Source organism: Erinaceus europaeus, chromosome 19 (genome assembly GCF_950295315.1).
Source record: "Erinaceus europaeus chromosome 19, mEriEur2.1, whole genome shotgun sequence".
Lineage (NCBI taxonomy): Eukaryota > Metazoa > Chordata > Mammalia > Eulipotyphla > Erinaceidae > Erinaceus > Erinaceus europaeus.
The window spans coordinates 34496443-34502259 of NC_080180.1; the positions used below are offsets into that span (position 1 = coordinate 34496443).

The following is a 5817-nucleotide window of genomic DNA, read 5'->3' on the forward strand; positions in this document are numbered from 1 at the left end:
GCTTGCAAATAGTAATACTAACAACAACCAACCCAACAGTCTCAGGCTTTGTGAGAATTAAAGTGTTGGGGCCAGAACTTTGGTGGTGGTGTATAGTGTATGCCCTGAAAACCTTTTAATTTGTAAATCAGCATTGAATCACCAATACATTTTAAAGAAAAAAAATTTAATAATAAATTGGTATGATGATATAAAAATAGACATGTAGACCCACAGAATGGAGTAAAATTTAGAAAAGGAACTAAAGGTTAACTGATTTCTTTATATATATATATATATATTTATTTTCCCTTTTGTTGCCCTTTTTATTGTTGTAGTTGTTGTTATTGATGTCGTCATTGTTAGGTCAGAGAGAAATGGAGAGAGGAAGGGAAGACAGAGAGGGGGAGAGAAAGACAGACACCTGCAGACCTGCTTAACCCTCTGCGCTACCACCTGACTCCCGCAGATTCAATTTTTAACAGTATAAAATTTTCTTGCAAATACATTTTGTTGTTCCTCTATTTTTTTTTCCTAATTAGAGACAGGCAGAAGGTCATTGATGAATGGTGAAATAAATTGGTAGATCCACAAGTGGAATGCTACTTAGAAATAAGCGGGAATTAACTATCAATAGTTACCACATGCAACAAAGCATTCTGCTAATTTGAAAAGGGCCGGCACAGGCTGTATGACTCCATGTGGATGGCATTCTGTGACAGGCAATAAGAGGTTGAGGGGCCAAGGTTGAAGACATCTACTGATATACAAGGTCTTGATGAAAGCTAGACAGAGCTGGTTAGATAATTAATGCAAAGAAGTAGTGCCAGATTTTATTTTTTGAATTTCTTCTGGGTTCAAATCTGTATCTGTTTTTATAAACTTTTATCTAATTTACACTGCTGTCAACAACTTACTGTAAACCTTTGGGGAGTGATGGAAATATACTTAACTCTGGTAGTAGTAGCTGCATGACTATGTATTTGCCCAAATCCAAACATTGTGGCTAAAAAAGTGACTTTACTTCCCAAAACCTAGATATACACCAGTTTCTGTGAGAGAGCATATGTTCACACGTAGCCATAAACTACTGCAAAATATATACCTGAAAGCAGAAGTACACTAGAGTTTGCAGTGAGTACCCCCCTAACACGTCCTCTCCACTATTCCAACCTTTGGGTCCATGATTGCTCAACAATTTGTTTGGCTTCGTATGTCAACTCTCTTTTCAGTCACCAGATTCCAGATGTCATCAGGATGCCGGCCAGGCTTCCCTGGACTGAAGACCCCACCAATGTATCCTGGAGCTCTGCTTCCCTAGAGACCCACCCTACTAGGGAAAAAGAGAGGCAGACTGGGAGTATGGACCGACCAGTCAACGCCCATGTTCAGCGGGGAAGGAATTACAGATGCCAGACCTTCTACCTTCTGCAACCCACATTGACCCCAATTGGGTCCATACTCCCAGAGGGATAGAGAATGGGAAAGCTATCAGGGGAGGGGGTGGGATATGGAGATTGGGTTGTGGGAATTGTGTGGAATTGTACCCCTCCTACCCTATGGTTTTGTTAATTAATCCTTTCTTAAATAAAAAAAAAAGAAAGAAAAAAAGCAACTTTACTATTAATCATACCATATTAATATAAAAAGAAATGACTCCTTCAACCAGGCACAATCATTTCCTCTTGATTACGCCAGGTCTAAGCTTCACGTTCAGTTCTATAGTCTAAGTGCCAGTGAGGGAAGTGAGGGAAAAAGGAGGCAAAGTGGCATTTAGTGGCAAGAGAAGGATATGGGAGGTAGAAAGAGGGCAAGAAGTCAAAATCCTTGCCCAGTGACCTTGCCAGGTAAAATCTATGAAAGAGAACTGAATTATTCACTGCAGTTTAAAAGACTAAAGTAGCACTAGTGTGCTCCCTAATACCACTAAATAGTATTCATGATATTTGGTTGAATGAAAAAATCATGTGGGGGCCAGGTGGTGGTGTACCTAGCAAGTCTGGGTTTGAGCCTCTGACTCTCCACCTGCAAGGGGAATGCTTAATAAGCGGCAAAGCAGGTATGGAGGTGTCTATCTTTCTCTCCCTATCTTCTCCTTCTCTCAATTCTCTGTCCTATCCAATAAAATAGAAAAAATGGCCACCAGGAGCAGTGGGTTCATAGTGCCTGCACTGAGCCCCAGTGATAACCCTGGAAGCAAAAAAAAAAAAAAAAAGCCACAACACATGGCAGAATGGTACCTATCATGATCCCGTTAGAAAACAAGTCTATCCTACGGGAGGGAGGCCGAAATGGCAGATGAGGTCACCAAGGCTCAGGTTGCCTGGCCTAGTGGTGACACCATCTTCAGAAAAATCATTTGCAAGGAAGGAAATCCCAGCCAAAATCATTTATGAGGATGAGCAGTCTTGCTTTCCATGACATTTCCCCTCAAATGCCAACACACTTAAATTTTTTTTTAATTTATTTTCCCTTTTGTTGCCTTAGTTGTTTATTGTTGTTGTAGTTATTACTGTTGTTATTGATGTCGTTGTTAGGACAGAGAGAAATGGAGAGAGGAGGGGGAAGACAGAGGGAGAGAAAGATAAGCACACCTGCAGACCTGCTTCGCTGCTTGTGAAGCCAGCAGGTGAGGAGCCAGGGGCTCCAGCCAGGATCCTTACACCGGTCCTTGTGCTTGGCACCAAGTGTGCTTAACCTGCGGCGCTACTGCCAACTCCCAATAATATTTTTTTTAGGTGATACCTAAGAAATATATAGCCCAGATTTCTGTGGCAGATGATGATGATGATAGTCTTCTTGGACATTTAATGATTGTTGGCAAGAAATGTGTTGCTGATCTGGGCCTGAAGAAGGGTCACGGAATGGTGGTGAATGAAGGTGCAGATGAAGACAGTGTCTATCACATTCATCTTCGCGTTCTTGGAGGCTGGCAGATGAACTGGCCTCTTGGTTAAACATGCTTTAGGGATAGTTTTTCCTTCTCTAGGCAATGATTAAGTGTGCGAGTTCCAATGTATTGATAGAAAGGGGTTGTATTGATAGATGGAAAATAGAAATGTTATGTGTGTACAAACCATTGTATTTACTGTTGAATGTAAAACATTAATCCCCCAATAAAGAAATTAAAAAAATTTTAAAAAGATAAGTCTATCAGGGGCAAAGGACATTGGTTGAAAGCAGTATTGACACACAAAAAGACAGAATGAGGTAGGGGTAGGGGGGGAGTAGCTATGGGATGCCTCCAAGGAGTGGGGTAGATAGAAGCTTCCTCCAGTGTGACAGGGGTCTTAAATATGGGCAAAGCAGGTAAACTATCCATGTGTGCTATCTTGCCAGCCTTGCAACTCTCTTTTCAACTGTAAAAATCAAAGTCAAAGGGAAGCACCCACCATAATAATGAAGAGTTGCCCTGGCTTAAAGTAATGCATGCACATTAGAGGGACACTCCAGATGTTACGCTGCCATCTTCTGGAACAATGAGAATTTACAAGAGCAGGAAAAGCCGGACAAAAAGCAAAATTACTACCATACAAAGTGGAAGAATCAAAAAAAAAAAACAAAAAACCTGAAATCAAGGTTCTAAGAATGACAGCAGTTTTCCAAAAAAGCAAGCATGATCAACTACAGAAATCATTATTACCATTGGCATCATTATAAATCTTATGCAAAGGAGATCTGGATGAAACTGGGTTGCTTTGACTTCTCCAATGTGTTTTTATTTGTAACTGCTATTTTAAAAGTGATAAAGCATTTAATAATACCACTCGGAAACCTACAGAACTTGGAAAGTCTTTTTTTATATGTTTAACTCTACATGCTAGTGGGAATTTCTTTTTTCAAATCATTTCACTCTGTGTGTGGGGGGGAGATAATGGTTTACAGTATAGTTGTTGAAGTATTGCTACACTCTCATGACAGTTGTCCGCAAAACACTCTTCACACACAACATTGGCCCTTTGCACTATCATGCACCAGGGCTCCAACGCCCTCTCCACTTCTTCCTTCCTCCTGCTAGTAGGAATTTTACGTTAGAAATTTCAAACCCAGAATTACAGATCAAAATGCTTCTCTTATTCTTAATAAAGTAAATCATCTGAACTTAAAAACAATTAAAATATAGTGAAGTCCAGATGAAACCATACAGTAAAAGCAGACAACAAGTAAGTCTCAGCCTTCGGATTAAACAAACATTAAACCTCTAGATGTTAAAGTTCTGTGAGGTTTTTTTTTTTGTTGTTGTTGTTTTATAAATTACCCAGACCAAACAAAGTTTCCTAAAAAGTTAATTCGTTCTTTTCATTGGTTTGCTTTCAGAGGCATAGATTTGCTAACGACACCAAATCACAAATGGGAAAAAGTCCGTAAATAATTTACGTGTGAAGATAAAAAGAATTTCTTAAACAACTCTCCCTTTAGCAGAAGAAATTGGGGATCGCTTTGAGTGTTAATGTAAAATACATTAGTCTTTACCAGCAGGAGTTCCAGACCTATTGGTGCCAAGAAAGTAACAAATAGTCTCTATCTAAGGAGGGGGAAATGGGGCTCTCAGCAGGAGCTTTCTTCCCTGTTGTGTTATTTATAGAGAGCTCTATTTGTTAACATGTTTCTGCCATCAAGGAGAGAGGGAGAGAGAAAGAGAGAGAGAGAGAGAGAGAGAGAGAGAGACAGAGAGAGAGCCCAGTTAATGATTTAAAGGATTTCAAAGACAACTGTTTAATGATACAATGATTTATGCACATTCACCAATTCCAGTTACAGAGCAATTTAGACTTCCAAACCACTAACAACAAGGCAGGGACAGTATTGTGGATACATAGCTAAAAAAAAAAAAAAAAAAAATCTGAGACAAGCAACTGTACTTGACAATAGTTACAAGTTAGAACTACTGGAAAATGTCCCTTAAGAGAACAAATCAGCACCCTACAGTAAGTTCTACGTTAGCAAACTAGTTATCTTCAAGATAGTTTCTGTATTTTTTTAAAGGTTTAAAATGAAAAACTGTGAATTCAATCCCAAATTACTTGTGACTAACTTGACTAAGATGTTGAACCTTCAACTCCATTGCTACATTTCCACCCCAACCCAAGCCACCTCTCGTGCCACTAAGTAAAACTCTTATTTGAAGGGAAAAGTGCTGCTGTAATCAGCTATTTCTATCATTTTTATAAAAAAATGTTTGCTGAAACCCTTTTATAAAATTCCAGGTTAAGATTTTATTTTAATCAATTAAAAATGAACATGTCCTCTAAGACTTAGCAAGAAATAAAGCTGCCTTTACCTTTCTCCCAAAGAGAAAACAAATGTTTCATTTCCACGTCTCCTGTTTGCTTTTTAATCAGTTTGCTTTGCAGTGTTTTAAGACTGCATCACTTTAAATTTTTAACCATGTATTTCTTTCAGTATTTGTAAAGTTACATTAATTCTATGTCTGCTACTTGTAGTTTTTTGGGGAAAAAAATTATGGGAGAGAGGAAGAAAAAGAGGCAGAAGAGTCAGCACTGCTCTACTCCACCCCATACACACACAGCACTTGGGGTCAGTTCCAGAACCTGACTCATGCTTGTCCTGGGCTCTAACCCCATTCTCAACCCCAGACAGCTAATGCAGGTATGATGAATCAACTCTAAAAGATGTGTTTTACACTAGAGACTGTGTACTTCAGTGGTAAATACACACTGATGTGAAATAAAAAAAAAAAAAGAAACATTGCTGGGTGGAAAAGCAATGCTTTTTTTTAAAGGAAAAGACGAATCAATCACATTTGGAGGGAGAAGATACTTGACAGGATGTTTTCTTTTTGAGTGGTGGAGAAATTCACTTATGTCTACTTAAAAG

The 5817-nt window shown here is 38.9% G+C and overlaps 1 pseudogene; it reads left to right on the plus strand.

Moving 5' to 3' along the window:
• The first annotated feature begins 2183 nt into the window (after positions 1 to 2183).
• Positions 2184 to 2936, plus strand: LOC103118683 (adenosine 5'-monophosphoramidase HINT1-like; annotated as a pseudogene).
• Positions 2937 to 5817: the final 2881 nt, after the last annotated feature.